At 41.9% G+C, this 19,854-nt stretch overlaps 2 long non-coding RNA genes across 2 annotated transcripts; one reads left to right on the top strand and one right to left on the bottom strand.

Moving 5' to 3' along the window:
* Positions 1–273: 273 nt before the first annotated feature.
* Positions 274–14,832, bottom strand: LOC135363145 (uncharacterized). Its single transcript, XR_010408828.1, has 3 exons — positions 14,699–14,832; positions 1,167–1,401; positions 274–487 (listed from the first exon to the last, which is right to left on the bottom strand). It is a non-coding gene; the product is annotated as an uncharacterized LOC135363145 (long non-coding RNA).
* On the top strand, positions 14,553–19,579 carry LOC135363146 (uncharacterized). Its single transcript, XR_010408829.1, has 3 exons — positions 14,553–15,161; positions 16,272–16,326; positions 19,442–19,579. It is a non-coding gene; the product is annotated as an uncharacterized LOC135363146 (long non-coding RNA).
* Positions 19,580–19,854: the final 275 nt, after the last annotated feature.

The following is a 19,854-nucleotide window of genomic DNA, read 5'->3' as shown; positions in this document are numbered from 1 at the left end:
AGAATTTTTTAAAGAGTCACTTTAGTTATTACGTCAATGAATATTGATCAGGCATCAACTATGGGGGATACCGTGCTGGTCACTAAGAAGATAGAATGAAGGATAAGAGCCTTTTTCTTGGGATGATTACAATATTATCTCCCTGCAAAGAACACATTTTCAATGAACAATGAAAACAAATAAATGTTTATTTATTAACAAAATAACTGTTTTTATCAACTTCAGAAATGATGCTTATTATCAGACAGCATTACTGTTTTATTAGTTTCTCATTTCACCTAAGAACATACACAGTGCAAAATAAAAAACACACACAGGTCAGTGAGAACATGCTATTCACATTTGGTAGTGTTCTGAGTAAGGTAAATAAAAGTCATCCGGAAGATTAAAATAGAAATTGATTCCTTCAGGAAAGAGTCGGACTGCTTGTCTGTAGCTACCGGTCACGGAGGAGTGAGCTCATCTGGTGATCAGGATGTGTCATCACCTGGAAATGTGTTGGCAAATCTCTTGTCAACACAAGTCCTTATCTCGGGTGGCTAATTGTGAGAATGAAAGCCGAGCCTTCTGGCTATGACTGGTGAAGTGGTTTGTGGTTTTCAAGGGACACCTTTAACATAATGAGGCTGAGCCGGTATTTACAAGTGCTTCTCACAAGCCTACCAGATCCCTGGAAATTTGAAAGCCTGTAGAATGCGCAAACAAAACTGGACTGAATAAGAAATGTGTATCTCCTGCTGATTCAGACATAAGCAATATGGGACTTTTTAAAACAGACGTCATCTGTTTCTAAGTCCAAAACATCACTCAAGAGAGAAGCAGGAATGTCCATGACCAACCCCTGAGTAAAGCACGGGGGGGTGGTTCCAGACCAGGAAAAATAGGAACAAAGGCCACTGGAGTAGGATAAAAATTATGAAAATTCTGTAAGCCAAAGAGCCTTTAGGATAAAAGTTTTGGCTTCAGTTTAGAGTGTTGTACATTAACGATGTTGACAATGACACTTAGTATCTTTATTTTTCTGAAAGCCCAGTGATCTGACTGTGCAAGTGCAGGAAGTAATGGTTTTTGTAAATACCCTCTGATGGCTGCTTTGTTCTAGTTTCTGAATTTTCCCCCCACCGCCCCAGGGAACGGGTTCCGTGCCCATAAACGGAAGCACGAACCTGGAATGTAAAGACTCGATCACGGACATGAGCGCCCCGCCGACCTGCTAATGCACAGCCGTGGCGTTGTCCCCAGGTCAGGTGCCGAGTGCAGAAGGACTCAGGTCAGAACCTGCAGCTGCCAAGCAGAAGGCCAGCAGTTTACGGGCGCACTGACTGCCCGTGTCTGAACCACACACTCCACAGAGATGGCTGTGCTGGTCCTGCGTGAATCCCCTAAAGAAAGAAATAGAATCTGCAAGGAAAAAGGAAATTCTTTTTAATTCTTACTCGAGGATGACATCTGAAAGTCAAGACTTAATTTTCTGGGCTCACTTTCCTTTTTTTTTAATATTTAAAAAAGATTTTATTTATTTTAGAGAGAGAGCAAGAGTGGGATGGAGGGAGAGAGAGAGGGAAACTCAAGCAGGTTCCGCTCTGAGCGTGGAGCTCAACGGGGGGCTTGATCTCACAACCCTGAGATCACAACCTGAGCCAAAACCAAGAGTTGGATGCTTGACCGACTGAGCCACCCAGGTGGCCCCCTGGGTTCACTTTCTAATGAATTATAATTCTATTGTGCTTTGTTAAAAAGAGTGGTTGCTGGGATGTCCACCTCTGGCAGATTTAACCAGAACTGCAAGAGAAAACAACCAGGAATAGAACACCCATTCTAGCCCATCCCTGTCCAAATGTCTTTGAAAAGGGAAAAATCTGGATTGCTTGGCAATGAATAATGGAAATGAAAACAAACTAGAGAAATGGGACCTTCGTGGTTTTAACAACGAGCAATTGCAATATATTTAAAGATCCCTAATATTTAAACAAGTGGAGCAAGAAGTCTATTTTTAAAGCAGCCTGGCCTCACCTTGTTACCCTCATACACTAAAGTATAAGTTATTATATATTCTTAAACAGTATATTTTCTGATTTAAAAAGTAATATACAAAAAAGTAATAAACTTATTGCATAATGACTGGAAAATGAGAAACCTAGAAGGAAAAATTACCATAATATCCCAAGATTTTTTAGATAATTCCCACATATATATTCTTTTAAAAAAAAAAAAAAGATTGATTTTACAGAGAGAGAGAGAGCACACACATAAGCGCACATGCAGGCATGTGGGGGGAAAAGCAGAGGGAGAGAGAGAATCTCAAGCAGACTCCCTGCTAAGTGCAGAGCCTGATGCAGGGCTCAATCTCAGGACCCTGAGATCATGACCTGAGCAGAAATGAAGAGTCAGACACTCAGGGCACCTGGGTGGCTCATTCGGTTAAGTGTCTGCCTTCGGCTCAGGTCATGATCCCAGGGTCCTGGGATCGAGCCCACATCGGGCTCCCTGCTCGGTGGGAAGCCTGCTTCTCCCTCTCCCACTCCCCCTGCTTGTGTTCCCTCTCTCGCTGTCTCTCTCTCTGTCAAAAAAATAAATAAAATCTTTAAAAAAAAAGTCAGACACTTAACCGACTGAGCCACCCAGGCGCCCCACCCCCCATATATATTTTTTAAGTTTTATTTAGACGATAGGCAATCTTCAAGGTTTTTTAAGCAGTACTTTCTAGAATAGAATAACTTGCCATGTTGTTGGTATGTTGCATCAGCTTTATTTTCAATTCCAGGAAAGCCGTCTTGAATGAATTTGGGGTGCCATGATCCATAGTTTGCCCTTCTTCATGAATCTATCATAAAATTAAGAATGAACTCAAAACTGCACAAAATACATCTTAATAATATTATGTGTTAAAGAGGTTAATTTTTAAAATTTTTCTATAAGCTCCAGTTAGATAATTTCAGAAAATTGTAGACAGGAGTTCACTGCAGCCATGAGCGGCCAACAAAGACTCCTATAGGTCCGTCTGGCTACAAATGGGATCATCAATGTACCTGTCTTACAGGTCATATGATGATTACAGGACATAATGATCGAAGAGCCACTGTGCCTGGCGCGTGGTGAGCACTTAATTCCCGGTAAGTCACCTACACAGCACTCAGCCAAACCACTATGCTCGGCACCCTGGCAGGTGCAGGGGCCCGCTGCAGCAACCATGTTTGCAGGGAGCTCGTTCAGAGGACATATGTCTGGATCCGAGACAGGAAGGACAGGAGAGGCTCAGCCATGCGAATATCGGGGAGCAGAGCACTAGCCCAGGCAAAAGGAAGAGCAGGTACAGAGGCCCTGGGATGGAAGCAAGCTTCTGCTCGGGGACAGAGAGAAGTGCATGCTGGAACACAGTGGACAGAAAGTGAGGGGAAGGCCAAGCCGGGGACCTCACAGAGGGTCACACTGCTGCTTTTCCCAGCCTGTTCCGCTATGTCTCAGAGAGGCATTGGGCCCAAACCTTGACTTTCATGTCCATTCCCCCGGGCAGCCCCACTGCGGGTCCAGCCCCTGGCCCCTCACCTGGGGGTCACTCAGGCTCCCGGGTTGGTCAGGTCACCTGCTCCCCAGGTCGCTGCTGCCCCAGGGGCCAATTTCCAGGTTGGCTCACTCTTCTCTGTTTATCGTCCATCACCTGTGAAACTCAATCCTCTGTTTAATACATAACGTGGCTTCTGGTTTCTGGTTGGATCCTGACTAATACAGGTGACAAGATGAGGATTAAAATGGGAAGACAGAAAAATGAATAAATGAACACTACATCAAAAACTAATGATGTACTATATGTTGACTAATTGAATTTAAATAAAAAAATAAAAAGGGAAAACAGAAGTACATTTTCCACTTCCAATCAGCACTGATTTACTGTATCTTCTTGTGTCACTTAACATGTATCTTCATGTACGAATTATAGATTTATTTTCAGATATGAATAAGGATAATAATTGCTCCCTGCTCTTACATCTCACAGAGAGTGAGAAAATAAAATGAAATAAAACTTTTATTTTGAAGGCAAATGTAATTATTATTTACCCTAGTCCCAAAGTCTATGGACGGGTAAGGAACATTCCATCCTAGGTGTGGCCGAAGACTGACGCTGATTAGATTACACATGAATTACGCTCTCTGTTAGCTAACCAGAATTTATTTATTCATTAAAAAAAAGAAAATTGGTTTATTAGAGAAGATCATATGACAATGCTGAAATGATAAGCTCCTTCAAAAATGGTCAAACTTCAAAGGAAAACTATGGACATGTATGTTCTTCCCATAAATGTCCAATGATCAATACGTTTTTACCTAAAAACATGCTGATGAAGTCATTCACTCTCTGCTCCTGAAATCCTGCACCTCAGAATGAAACTTTTTGCTCTATAATCTTACCCCTGGCGACATGCATTTGATTGTTGCAGGGGCACCTGATTAGGGGTAGGTGGTCTTTTTCCACGTGCTCCTCTATGACCTTCAACACCCAGGTGGAAACTTTGTCTCCTGATATGCTCCTCTGACCCCAATGTGGACAACTTCTCTTGTCTCCCTTTTCTTCCCCACTGGAGAGCTTCTTTTGATTCCTTTTCTTTCTTCTGTTTCTTCTTTCTTGAGCACTGTTAGAGCTCAGTTTGGATGTTTCACTTTATTTTTTTAAATTTTATTTTGTTATGTTATGTTAGTCCCATACATTACATCATCAGTTTTTGATGTGGTGATCCACGATCCATTGTTTGCGTATAACGCCCAGTGCTCCATGCAGTTCGTGCCAGAGGAACTCTCAGAGACGCCCATCATTCTGCTTCTCCCAATACTTGTGTATTCAGCTGTTGCCATTGCAGTGGCCTGTTGGACCAGCTCATTTCCAACATCTGAGGAGCCCTATGCCGGGGCACCTCTCTGCCGTGAGTATAATTACACTATGCATATAATCATGTTCCTTGTATGTGAAGTGATGCCATTTTCTTTGCACTATGACCAGAGAGCCTACAAAGCATATATTTATGGCTTCTCTTGCATTGTAATAAAGCCCCATTTCACTTTGGAATTAAACTATTACTATACTTAGAGTAAAACAATTTAAAATAGTATATATGAAGGTTTTACTAGGTAATTTTGGAACATAAGACTCACATAAACCATACAATAAGAAAATGTGCACATCTTGTTCAGGTAATTAACTCAATATTATCGGTAGAGGCAGGCACTCAGTTTAATGAAGACTGAATTGTCTGACAATGAAAATGAATTATTACAAAATACATCTCAAGAAACTGAGAGAATTCTAAGTGTTTCCTGGAAAATTCCTGGGATGACCTAGTGTTAACCTTTATTAAAAAAAATTTGTTTTTACTATTAAAACAATCCCTGTAAAAATTTTGAAAAATAAGGATATTGTGAATAAAAGATAAAAATCACTCCTAATCTTATGTCCTGGAAATAACTGGTGTTAATATTTCTTCTAATCTTTACATATAATTTTTAAATTGTTTGCATATTATGCTCAATTTTGTATGCTACTACTTCAATACATTATGATATTAACACTTTCCAGTGTCACAATATTCTTTTTTTCCATTTTAAACTTAAATTCAATTAATTAACATATAGTGTACTATTAGTTTCAGAGGTAGAGGTCAGTGCTTCATCTGTTGTACACAACATCCAGTGCTCATCACATCAGGTGCCCTCCTTAATGCCCATCACCCAGTTACCCCATCCCTCAGCCCCCTCCCCTCCAGCAACCCTCAGTTGGTTTCCTAGAGTTAAAAGTGTCTTACGGTTTGTCTCGCAGGTGCCCCTGGACTCCAATTAGCTTTGTTGCTACTTAAATTATTACTATCCAAAGCACCTGGCAAATACTAAATGCTCAGGGTAAAGTAACTACAAAGATTAAAATCTGAATTTAATGATTATGGAGTTTATCCAAAGTTTGTGTTTTGGGCACTTATAAAAACAATTGCTGAGCTGCAAGCAATAATGGGCACAGGAGGGAAATTCATATCTGAGGCATTAGGTTGTTTCAAAGAATTTAGCGACATTTGCATAAAATGATAAACATGCCAATTACAAGAATTTTTGTTGATTCAGGAAAGCCTTCTGGCAGGAAGTACTTGACAAATATAAATATTAGTATGTGGTTGATACAAACACACACACCCCTTCCTAATTCCACCTTTGCCCCAGTTAGGGACGTTTTTACATCAGATGTTTCCTAGTGCTCCTTAGGTTACTCAGAGGGACATATCTTTTGTGCTAGCCGGGAGCCAGAATGACCCATTCTTTCTTTAATAAAAACAGAGAAATTGTAGGAAGACATTTAATGCCTGTATTGCCTAACTCTTAATAATACAATATTAAGGGGCACCTGGGTGGCTCAGTTGGTTAAGCATCTGCCTTCAGCTCAGGTCATGATCCCAGGGTCCTGGGATTGAACCTCGCATCGGGCTCCCTGCTCAGCGGGGAGTCTGCTTCTCCCTCTCCCACACTTCCTGCTTGTGCTCTCTTGCTCTCTCTCTCTGAAATAGATAAAATCTTTAAAAAATATGTAATATTTAGTCAGTATTTAGTGAAGAGAAGGAATGTAATATAAAGCAGCAAAACATGCAATAAAGATACTGTTTTATATCTGAATGACAACGTTTTATTTGTGAATCACTATAAATTATTTTCACCACATGAAGTTTAAATGATCAACAATTGGTAAACTCTGTTACACTTTCTTCAACCACAGGGGGTGAAAACCGGTTCAAGTCAAGCTTTATAGTGTGACCACACAATCCCTGTGGTGTTAGTGTGACCCTCCAAGACCTCAGAAAGCATTTGGGCTGATTCTGTTTCATTGCTTCAGTTGCTGTGTGGGGATATGATATGGAAACCTCAGGGTTTCAACCATTTATGTACATGAAAGGAACAAAGCAATGCTCTCCCAAATGGGAGATTTCTGTTACTTCGACCACTTTCCAAGGTCAATGACTACACAAGGCCAGTGACTAGGATTACACCAATCTTAACTGGAAAATATTCACCCTCACCTTTGGAATCACTTGCCCAGAGTTCATTGTCATCCAAGTGAACCCTGCCTCCTAGACAGTCACCAGGAGGAAAGGCATGAGCCCTCTGTCCAGAGGACCCATCAGATGGGGAAGAAAACTCCATGTTCTAACAGGGAAATGACAGAAAATAACTGGGAAAATGGTCAAAACAAGAATAAAACCAATCACTTTGAGTAGAAGGTATTAAAAAATGGGACGTTTTCAAGAAAGACAATCTGTTCATCATTATTTTCTGTTTCCAAAGAAGATTCTTATGCCAGCAGGGTCCCAGAAAACTCTAGTGAAATTGAGTTGGGTCTCATCTCCCCAAACTTGAATGATGCTCGGAGAGCATGGTCCACAGTTCCAGGGGAAAGATTGGAATGTAATTCACTGTTCTAACACACGTATGCACGGAGGCATTTTGGGAAGCTCCCAAATGTGACATTTTAAAGATTGTTGTACTTTGAGAATCTATCCTTTTGATGGATTTGATGATGATTCTTTTAATTTCCTTATAGAATCAAAAATCTTAGATACACCATGGCATAATAAAGTTTCTCTAGAGATAGCCTTAATTTTTATGTATTTGCAAGTATTCTTGGTTAAAAAAAAAAATCTGAACTGCACTATAATCACCCAAGATTTAAAAACTACTGGGGGCGTGTGGGTGGCTCAGTCGGTTATGTGTCCGACGCTTGATTTTGGCTCAGGTCATGATCTCAGGGCCATGAGATCGAGCCCGGCATTGGGCTCTGAGCTCAGCTTGGAGTTTGCTTAAGATTCTCTCTCCCTCTGCCCCTTCCCCTGCTCACACTCTCTAAATAAATACATGCATGCATGTATACATACATAACATCTTTTTAAAAATTTTAAAAAACTACTGTAAGACATGAATGTTAAATAAGGTTACAAAAATTCCACTTACAATAAAACATTTGAATATTGGTTTAATTTCATCACAGGGTAAGGCCAGAGATAACTGAGAACTATTCAAAAATCAACGTTCAACCTATGCTATGTATCAGTAAGTGACAACGAAAGACTGAATTAGTGGTCCCAGAGTTCTGAGGCACAGCCTTACAGAAATATTGTTTTAAAAAACTGAAAATCTTTACATTTATGGATTCTTGCAAAGAATTAGCTACTGCACCCTAAATTGCTTTCTCTTTCAAGCATAGCTAAACATTAGCACAGAGAGACAATAAAGTGTTTCTCCAACATTTTGCTAAATGAGATTTACATACACTCTGTAAAATGCTTAATTCTATCAGCAGCCATGAAATCAGTGAGGGTTTACTGTAAAAGGCATTCACCAGTAGACACATATCGTTCTGAGGTACTTGAAATTGAGTGCAAAATGTCTCATACTCATCTTTATATCCTTAAATATTTGACCCATGCTTGTCACATGTTAGGAGCTTGATTAAAATGTGTTGAATGGATGGACAGAAATAAAGGATAGGCTCAAGATGATTATCTACAGATTTCTTGCTGAAATTATCTCATGTCCTAATTGTTTGCTTCCCTTGAGAAAGAATCAGATCCACCCAAGAACATGGGTTCAAGAGTCATTGTTTTTGAACTTTCCAAATTTGCAAGAAAAGTCTATTGTACTACTGTTAAGAGAAAACCGATTTTAACTTTCACTTAAAATTCAGTTCTTACTGAAAATTATTATGTAAGGATAAAAAATGGAAACATTAGTTCTCAATAATATTTTTTAATTGAAAAAAATACTCTTAAAGGTATTTTAAGCCATGTAGACAAGATTTACTGACTCAATATTCAAGTGAGAGAGACAAAGCCTGGTTTGGAACACAGAAGAATGCGATGTGGGGATAACGTGGGCTTATAGACCCCAGAAGGACCTCCAGAGATCATCTAGCCTAATCCCCTTATATTCCATTGGGAAACAAATTGAGAAACTTCCTCAAAACCACACAATAAAATAAAGTTGATGCTAGGATTAGAATCCCAGCCTCCCAGTTAGGATAGTCCAGGATACTATGTGTTATCCCAAACTACTTAACCCGTAAGTATATGATCTGCCAAAAGTCATCCTGCCCGCTAATGTAACATCACACATGGTGGAGAGGAAAAATCACGAGCTATCTTTTTACCCGTGGGTCAAGTGATCAGTTAGTCACTTCATTTTCTTGGAGAAAAAAATTATACTCCACTGAATCAGGAACCCTTAGCGGCTTCATAGGGTTTAAAGTTTCGGCATCCAGTTGGCCACGTGCTGATAGGCCAAGGAAGGCTTTTGCATATGGTGGAGTCTATCCCCTGGGAGCTCAGATTTCTCTTCTGCCCATGTGTTGATCTCAAGGGAAGTTGAGGAAAGGCTTTCAAATGGTACTAGAAACCAAGCACACAACAATGCCCCTTAAACGGGAAAACTACCTGCTAAGTTAGGAGAACGGTCAGTGGAGGAGCCTGTCACCTCTGTGAGAAGCAGTGCTGGCCAGGTGAGGGAATCTCATTCTCTAGAAGTAGCTGACGGCCTGGTAGGGGCCGGCAGATGGCGGGATGCGTGAGCGGCAAGGCCGCTGGCACATGGTGGCTCTGCTCCCATGGGGTCTGCAGAGACCTTCATTTGGGGCTGAGGGTTTGGAGGGAGATCATTTAAACTTCTGCCTCCTTGAGTTGCCTTTACAGGTCAGAATATTAGCAGAGGATTCATTGCTTGTCCCGATTTTGTTTCTGTTACTTTCCATTCAAGGACAGAGAACATTTAGCATATATTTTTTTTTTGTCCAAAGGAAAAGTTTATGGATAAAAACAAAAGCTTCACTCCTTGTTTAATGACCCTAAAGGCAGAATGTCAGTTTTGCTTTTTTTGAGGATGTTCTCTCTAAAATTGGTTGAGCAGCAGGGAACTTGTAATTTGCTCTCTGACCCGGGAAGAGAGGGAAGGAGAAGACGAAGGAAGGAGAGGAAACAGAGAAAGGAGGAAGGAGAAGAGGGGGGCAGGAAGGGAGGTAGGTTAGGGAAGACAGGGCATTTATCCCGGAACAACAGAGGGCCGGGCACTGCCCTGGGGCTTTCCCTCTTGTGTCCTAGTGAGCAGCCAGAATCTGAGCGAGTCTGTCCCAGCGCCCACATGACAGTACAAACACAGCTAGCCAGGCCTGCAGGGCGAGCAAAAACTGTCCCACCAGCCAGGACCAAGGACACTCGCACCACGTGCCTCAGCATGGAACCCATCTCATCCCCTGTTGCTGGGACCAGGGTAACCATGGGTCCAACCCTAAATGGGATAACTTAATCCAGATGTAGGAAATGAGCCATCTGCCCAGGAAAGCATCGTTAAGAATGTGTCAGTTTTTTCCAAAACCAAAACTCTTCCATAATTTCCAAAACACTGACAAACACAAGTGATTAAGATCTGACCCCTTCTTGTATGAATGTGCAGCTGATGAAAATGATCAAGCAAGAGGTTAAGTACGGCATTTGATCCATTGTTCTTCCAATGATACACAGTTTACACATGTTGAAAGGCCTATACCTGCCAGTTTCCGGCTGACCTCACAGTGCCGTCAGCTCGAAGAGGCAAGTACGTTGCATAACTAGCAAAAATGGAAACCATCATCCTGATATTTCATTTGCCCCCAGGGTATTTTTCCATATCCAGATTAAATAAATGATTTGAACCAGGGTGCTCCATCACTAGCCACGATCTTATTATAGACCCCAAGTTGATAGGGATGGAGGCAGGTCACAGTCCCCCAAATTAAGATGACCCACCCTCCAAGCTGAGGCATTACATCGGGAAGGGGGTTCTCAGAAACCAGGGTGGTCAAAGAGGACTTGCTGATGAGATCTAAGTGAGCTCACCCACTCTCGGCCTGTCTCCTGTCGTCCCAAGTGACAGCGGACAGTCATACGCACTGCACGTTTCCTGGACCAGCACAGGACATCACCTGTAACCCTCCCTCTCTCCACTGCAAAACAACATACTAGAAACCAGTCAGAGTGACATTATCACACAGGGCAACCCAGAACACAACAAATTTTAAAATATCAATCATTTGAAAAATTCAGCACTTTATTCATGACTGACATGAGGAGACAAATGATTAAATTATAACCAGCAGCAAAATGGAGGATTTACCCAAAACAGAGGATATGAAGATGAGAATATTGAAAATCGATATAGGGAAATTTCATCTATAAATGATGAAACTAAAGACTATGAAAACAATTTGTCTTTTATTTCAATAATACCCTTTTTAACAATTTATTTTGATAATTTATTTTAGAAAGATAACATATTTAAATGTTAATACATTTTAGGTTCTATAATAGGTTTATAAATTTTTAAATTAAAATGTTAGAATTGGGGCGCCTGGGTGGCTCAGTCGCTAAGCGTCTGCCTTCAGCTTGGGTCATGATCCCAGGGTCCTGGGATCGAGCCCCACATCGGCCTCCCTGCTCAGCGGGGAGTCTGCTTCTCCCTCTCCCTCTGTTTCTCCCACTGTTTGTGCACTCTGTCTCTCTCTCTCTCAAGTGGATAAATAAAAATCTTTAAAAAATGCTAGAATTACCTAATTTCAATGATTTTTAAATGTTATAGATTTTGAACATGTTTGAAAAACATGAGGGTTTTTTTTTTAAGATTTATTTATTTATTTGAGAGAGAGAGCACAAGCGGGGGGAGGGACAGAGGGAGAAGGAGAAGCAGACTCCCCACGGAGTAGGGAGCCCGACATGGGGCTCGATCCCAGGACCATGGGATAATAACCTGAGCTGAAAGCAGTTGCTTAACTGACTGGGCCACCCAGGCTTCCTTAAAAAAATGTGAGGATTAAACAAAATTTTATGAAACAAGTATTCTCATTTTGTTCATTTCAGAAATTTATTGAAATCTCTCAAGTGCTAATGAATCTTCCCATTCTCTTGGGTTTTGCTGGGCTTTACGAATGTTATTTCTTCTATATAATTTTAACAGAGTAAGGATTTACATATTGGCAAATTTGTCTTCTGCCTGGAGTATCCAGTCTGTGAGGGAGAAGAGAGTTAACAGGCCAGGTCTGAAGGAAGCATCCATTATGGTCACCCAGAGCCCTTTGCTCTGCCTCCAAATAAACTATGAAAACTCTGCTCTTGATTATGTTTATTATATATATATGTATCTCATATATATCTGTCAGTGGAAAAGAATATATAGGCTATTGGATATGATTCTCTATTAATCATACGTTTACCTAGCAATTGTGTTCCTCGGTCTAAATTAACATTGGAGCACTGATTCGTCAGTCTCTTGTGAATAGCTCTGGTCCATATTGAATTGCTACGATCTAAAGATGATTTTTAGGGTAAAGGATGTTAGAGCAGAGGAAATATAAGAAAACAAACGGTGGTAACCTGGTTGAGCTGTGTGACTACCCTTCCATCCACACCAGCCTGACCTACCTTACCTGTTAACAAGTGTATTTACCTACTCTTTGCTCTGCAGTCGAAATGCAATGACCCTTTTAAGTACACACACATGTGAGCTCAGGAAAACAGAGGCAACAGAATGGGACGCAAGCAGCTCCCTGATCAGGATATAATGAACCAGGAGGAGTTCTAGAGATTGTTTTTATTGGGTTTTGGGGTTTTTTAAAGATGTTTTTTAGTTGTCTGAAGAGCGTTCTCTGTGAACCTAACATCCTTCTAATTCATAATTGTTTTCCTGTGAGCTGTATACTATTTGCAATCATTTTTTAATTCTTGAATTTTTGAAGTCAGTGCTCAAAAATAACTTGGTTGATAGATAGATAAAGCATAGGGCGCCTGGGTGGCTCAGTTGGTTAAGCGACTGCCTTCGGCTCAGGTCATGATCCCGGGGTCCTGGGATCGAGTCCCGCATTGGGCTCCCTGCTCTGCGGGGAGCCTGCTTCTCCCTCTCCCACTCCCCCTGCTTGTGTTCTCTCTCTCGCTGTGTCTCTCTCTGTCAAATAAATAAATAAAATCTTTAAAAAAAAAAAAAAGCATAAAAATCGCCTAGGCCCAATTTCAATTTAAATTGCAAGTAACCTAATATTCAAAATATATAAAGAACTAATATAACTCAACACCAAAAAACCCAATTGGATTAAAAAATGGGCAGAGGGCCTGAAAAGACACTTTTTTTTCAAAGAAGACATACAGATGGCCAACAGACACATGAAGAGATGCTCATCATCACTCATCATCAGGGAAATGCAGATCCAAACCACATGAAATAACTCCTCACACCTGTCAGAATGACAAGAAATAACAAGTGCTAGCGAGAATGTAGAGAAAATGAAACCTTCGTGCACTGTTGGTGGGAGTGCAAACTGGTGCTGCTACTGTGGAAAAGAGTAGGGAGATTCCTAAAAAAAATTAAAAATAGAATTACCATGTGACCCAGTAATTCCACTGAATACTTACCCAAAGAAAATAAAACACTAATTTGAAAAGATAGATGCATCCCTATGTTTATTGCAGCATTATTTACAGTAGCCAAGATATGGAAGCAGCCCAAGTGTCCATCAACAGATGAATGGATAATGTGTACACACACACACAGAGAAATATTATGCGGCCATAAGGAAGGATGAGATTGTGATGTTGGATGAGTTTAGAGGGTATTATGCTAAGTGAAGTAAGTCAATCAGAGAAAGACAAATACCATGTGATTTCACTCATATGTGGGGGAAAAATGAATAAGCAAACAAGCAGAATCAGACCTACAAACACAGAGAACAGACTGACGGTTGCCAGACAGAAGGGAGTGGGGGGAATGGGTGAAACGGGTGAGGGGCGGTGGCAGGTCTGGGCCTGCTGTGATGGAATGAATAAGTCACAGAAGGGAAAGGCACATCACAGGAAACAGAGTTAATGATATTGTGATGGCGCTGTGTGGGGACAGATGGTATGCATGCTTGTGGTGAGCACGGCCTAACCTACAGACATGGGGACTCACTCTGTTTTACACCTGAAACTAATGTAACACTGTCTGTCAACCAGACTCAAATAAAAAGAATTTTCATCCCCAAATAAACAAATTGTAAGTAACCTTATTCTATTAGAATGTTAGCGACCTAAATATTATTATTCTCTGATGGGCATGAATACATACAGTTTGAAGAGGCTGTTTATAATCTTTTGCACGTTGATAAGATTTAAGGTACAAAGAGTCACTAAATAATATGAGTCATGTTGTCTGACTTCAGCTCTAGACAATATTTGTGGCTTAAAATGAATGAAAATTTAAATGATATGAGGAGTTTGTGAACCATGCCCTTGGGACAGGGAGGAGGGTGCTGCATACCTTTAGTAAAAACTTTGAAATTGATTTTGTGTGTATGAATCACCACTGGATTTTCCACAACCACAGAAAGAGAGAGAGAACTATAGATAACACATAAATGACTTTTTATTTCCTTAAGCGCCATTTAAGGAAGAGAAACCTTAGTTCAGAAATGCAGAATGTTTTCAAAATAAAGCAGAAAGCGGTAAAAACTCACATTTCAGGCTAGGATGACAGCAGCACCTGAGACCTAGAGTCCCCTCAGTTAACACTGGAAACACGGCCCCTCCGCATACAATGAACAGGCGCCCCGTTTAATCTTGATGGGGTGACTTAAGGGCTGTGCGACTTTGGCAAAATTATTTAAACTGAGTTTCCTTTTCCTCACCTGAAAGCCAGGAGTGAACAGTGGTCCTCTTTCGTCCCTGCGTGAGGCACAGGGGCCACGTGGCTGAAGGGACAGAAGCACAGCGGACACGCGGCGGTCTGTCCACCCTCACGTCACTCACGCCAGGACTGCTGGCATTCTGGGTCACTGAAGGTTCGTCAGTGCGCGCGGAGCGTCCACCATGCGTGATGCACAGCACCTGAGGTTTTAGAAGACGTGCACAACGTAGAAGATGCAACCTTCCAGACACTAAACAAGGGGACACACACACTGACCGGACCCTCGTTCTCTCCTGTAGAATGGCAGAGAGATGCGGGAGCTAGGGCAGAGAGGTGGTCTGTCGGCTGGAGGCTGTGAATTCCCACGGGGTTCTGCAGGGGTTTGCTGAGGGGCTTGGACTGGCAGAGACAAGGGCAAAGAGCACTGTGGGTGGACAAAATGGCACACATGGCTACGCACAGAGGTAAGCAGGATGTTTTCCGGTTGACAAATCACATTCTTTCTGGCTTTAATGCATTCACAGGAGTCTCCCCCTTGACCTTTCTCCTCGCCAGTCTTGACTTTGAGTATGGGGTGCAGGGGTTTTCACAGTGGCTGAAGGTACGCGGTTAGCTAGATGTGCTGCCAGATGCTTGGGCAGAGGCCCAGATGTGTTGGCAGTCTGTCTGCTGGCCAAAGAAAGGAAGTAAAGGGACTGGAAGAAGTCAGAACGTGGTCATCTGTAAGGGCCGGCACCACCCAGAGATTGGTGGTCTCCCTCCCTCCCTCCCTCTCTTTCCCCTCTTCCTTCTCTCTCCCCATCTCTCCCTCTCTCCCCCATCTCTCCCCCTTCCCTGCTTCCCTCCCTCTCTCCCCCTCCCCATCCCTCTCTTCCTCTTTCTCCCTCTCTCTCCCCCTCCATCCCTCTCTCTATCTCTCTCCCTGCCCCTTCCCTCTCTCTCTCTGCCCTCCTCCCTCTTCCGCTTCCCATCTCTCTCTCTCCCTCTCCCCCCTCCCACTCTGATATACTCTAAGAGAGAATCTGATTAGTTCATTTAGAGAACTCTCCAACATAGAATTGCTCCTCCTGCATAAAGTTTTCCAGCAAGCCTAGAAACAGCTCCCTTTGGGTCAAGGGTCCCACTAAATTAGGTGGCCAAGATGATGCTATGGTGGCCAACATAAAGTATGGCATAAGGAGTCAGTCCTGGGCAGGTGGCTGTGGGCAAGGTGCCATGGAGCACAACATTAACTCCTCTAAGATTCTGGGCTGTCTCACAGTCTTCAGTGAGGTTGGCTAATCTTCCTATTAGAATATAGAAGATGGTATAGGATGGCCAGAGGGAGAGGCAGCAGTCAAGGTTAACAGTTCCCAAGAGAATAGCCCTTAAATCAATCACTTTTGTGCTAAGGAGCTTTCTTGTTGGCTGATGTGTCCCTACACAGTTGTGCTGCATTATACACACTCATATGGAAATTAAATGAGAATGATGACAATAATGACTAATATTTATTTAGTAGCTAGGCTAAATAATCTTATTTATGTAACAATATATAACTACATTTTATTATTATTTTCATTCCTTTCTTACAGATAATAAAACTGAAATTCAGAGAAGTCAAGTCTCACTTGCCAGAGCCAACAAATGGTAGGTATAAGATCTGAGCCTCACTCTTTCTGGCACCAAAGCCCATGGGCTTAATCACTTATCACTTTTCAACTAAAAGGAATAATATGGGGTTAGGGGGAGAAGCAGATCTCACAGAAGAAACCAGAGACTAGAGATCAACACGGGGGGATATATGAAGAGGTCAATACTCAAGACTGAAAGATTCAAAAGATCTCTATATAACACTTGGTCAGTGCCATCAGTCTGGTAGGGGACAAACACCAGCCCAATGGCTTTCTGCTGGTGGTGACTCAGGAACTTGTTTGCTTTGAGAGTCCTGGGGCAGCAAACAAAGACCGGCCTCAACGGCCAAGCTGGGAGAAAATGAGAATTGTCCCAGACTCATGATTTCCTAGTGAGGTATTACTCCAGTACTTTTCACCTGCTGATACATGCTAAAGCATTTTACAATAATCACCAATAGGCATCTTGAAAACTAAGTATATGCTTAGTTGTACTGCATAATTCTGAACTTGATCATGTCTTCACTACGACAGATTTTGTCTTATATAACATAAGCCAAATTTGTCCAGATCAAAATTAACATCCCAAAGTGCATATTGGCTTCTATTAGACAAGTGTTAATTATACATAATGCTACTAGTCACCATTTGGGTAAACCTGCCCTAAATAATTGCTGGGTAAGAGCTCTTCAAACTTTGGGCAGAACAAAATGCCAAGTCAAAATAAAGAGGACTTGTCACCCAGATCTCCATTCTCTATAAAATGACCAACAATAAACCAACCAGGAGAAAAACAAGAGACTCAAAACAAGCAAAAATAATTAAAGGTTTGTCAAGATCCCGTTATAAGGTCTAGAATATTGTTATCAAGGTAAACGTTTCACTGTTTCTGTTTTGAAGAAAGTGTCACATTAGGAAAATAGTCTCACATAATATTTTTCTTTAGGTTACTGGAAGCCACTGTGGGGCTACCAACAGAAAGTTGGCACCACTCTACTGTGGGATGAAATGCCCTCCACTTACGGCTTTTTCTCTTTTACATACCCACAGCATATAATTTTCACCATAGAGACATTGAGCAATGCATTGGGTCTATGTTTATCTGGTAAGAAGCCTGATGAAATCTCTGTATTTGCTAAACCATTGGAGGGTTTCCCTGAACTCCTAATTCCAGAGAACTCATGAAGGGAATAGAAATTGGGGTATTGGTATTGGAATTGGAGAGCATGCTGGAGCTCTCCTTGACCGCTCCCCTCTGGTCCCAGCCCCTGCAAAGCCACATTTCTTGGGCTTTTCCTTTTTTAAGCCCAAAGAGTAAGAATTCAATACAGACACTAAACTGATCTCCGGACCTCATTCTATCCCCGCTGGCTGCGAAAAACAAAACACTCCTGACCTGACTCTTCACCATTTTGACCCAATTCCTATTAGTGGTCACCTGTCTCCTCACTGGATGAAGCCACAGGGACCCATCAAGCCACTGGGTAGGAAAGTCCCCTAGTTGAATAATCCAGATCTGAACCATTAATCAGGAGACAAAACCCGGGGTGGCAAGTCATTTCCAGGAGGCTGAACAAGGGGGTGGCGAATTGATAGAACATTGCTCATTGCAGGTCTGAGAGGCTGAAAAACAATGTAATCGTGCCTGTGTTGGGGCTGGCCCATTCCATTGTGATAGCCAATGAAGGCTACAGAGAAAAATATTATGACTCACATCCTGGCATCAACATGAGACAACACCTCAAGGTTAATAAAGGAAATAAAAAACAAATATCAAGGCAATGCCAAGATGTATTTTTAATTTGCCTTGGAAAGTTGGGCATATTCTCTTTTTCGTCTTACAGATGACTTTTTTGAAGAGTTGACATTCACACAACATCCAGGTGCCAAAATGGCCCTCGTGCCTGGTTCGGTTCTCTTCACTCTTTGTCAGACACATCCTAGGGACAGACATGTGTGTACTGCTCTTCTTTTCTGTCCTCTCTTCGCCCACTGAGCCATCTGTGTGTCCCACTGGGGCAGGAACCATCCACCATGCCCGGAAGTATGGGTGTGTGCTTTCTGTATCCCAACGAGCATCCTTCTGACTTTTCTGCCACTGCCCATCATTCCTTATATACATATTAGATCAAAACAGACGAAATTGCCATTTTTGTACATAAACATGGTCAATACAGGTGCTTTTAAGAGGTCTGGCCTGACATTGGTGTGTGAGTATGTGTATGTATTATATAATGTGTCTTTGCATGCGTACACGTGTGTGAGGCAGAAGCACTGTGCATGCTTTACTCCAATTAAATCTACAATATCCTGTAAGGCAGGTCCATTTCTTTGAGGTATGCACCTGAAAACAAGAGCTAAGAAAATCCAATAACTTGTTTCCCTGAGGTCTTCCAGGATTTCAATTCTGATTTCTAGCCCTGGGTCACATGCTCCCTAGTACGGGGCCTACTGCATGGTCTACTTGATTCAGACCACTGAATCCTCTGGACTTCAGAGGCTCCTTGAGAAGAAAGCTGGCTGAGTGCTCCCAAGCTTGCAGATGTCTCCTCTCACATCCTTTCCCAGGACATGGTATGGCACAAGGGAAGAAGTCAGCATGTCCCGTGTGTGCTCGGCCCCTTAGCAAACATCGCTACAATTAATGTGGAACGTTTCAAAGACTGAATGCTTCTTTCTCCAAGAAACTTTGAATAAATTCTTCAAGTCATTTGAAGGGGGCGGGAAGGGAAGAACCAGGTTTGGGCAAAATCTCGCATTTATTTTAGAGAAATGCTAGTTTTCCCAGAAATTTGAAGGGAAAATGTGCTTATAATATAGTTGAGCAAAGGTGTCCAAACACTGTGAAATCTAGTTTCTCTCCTCTCCCAAATTACAGAGCGTGAGAAGTGGTTTTCCAGCTTTCTGCTTCCTGCTCCGTGCATTTTGGGAAGTGAGACCACAGGAGTCTAGATTTACATTGTTGGGATTTTTTTTTTTTTTTTCAGTAAATGCTTATACAAATCCATCCTTTCCTGTTGGTTTTTGACTAGTTTGTTTGCAACTCAGATTCTTGGCTGAAGTGAAGTTATTAAAAAAACAAAAAAAGCTTTCACTCAATTATGAAACACTGTGTTAAACCCTATTTACAGCTCACGTGTTTTATGACCACTAGCAGCAAGAGAGCTGGCTTTGCCTGAGAATCACAGCAGCCTCAGGACCCTCTGAGCATGGAATAGGACATGAAGAAGTCAACGTAACACAGACCAGCAAACCAGAGTGAGGCACTAGGACGATGTCTGTGCCAACAACCTCGTTCATTAACTGAAAATAGAAGGAGAGGGAGAGTCACCTTGCCAGTGAGAGAACCCTTCGGGATCACGGTTTTCTCAAACTGAGTTCATCGCGGGCTTGCTAGTTTATTCTCAGGGGGTCTGCAAGTTTCCTGAGAGACTTTTTTTTTTTTTAATTTTCTGTTTCCATTTTAATGGTCGCCTAAAAATAATCAGTGTAAGATTATGTGGATGCCCACCTTGTAACCAAGAACTAGGCATGATTTCGGGGT

Source organism: Mirounga angustirostris, unplaced genomic scaffold (assembly GCF_029215605.1).
Source record: "Mirounga angustirostris isolate CCGP_5_RB_7025 unplaced genomic scaffold, mMirAng1.0.hap1 SCAF_32, whole genome shotgun sequence".
NCBI lineage: Eukaryota > Metazoa > Chordata > Mammalia > Carnivora > Phocidae > Mirounga > Mirounga angustirostris.
This window is presented reverse-complemented; position numbering and strand designations above follow the sequence as displayed.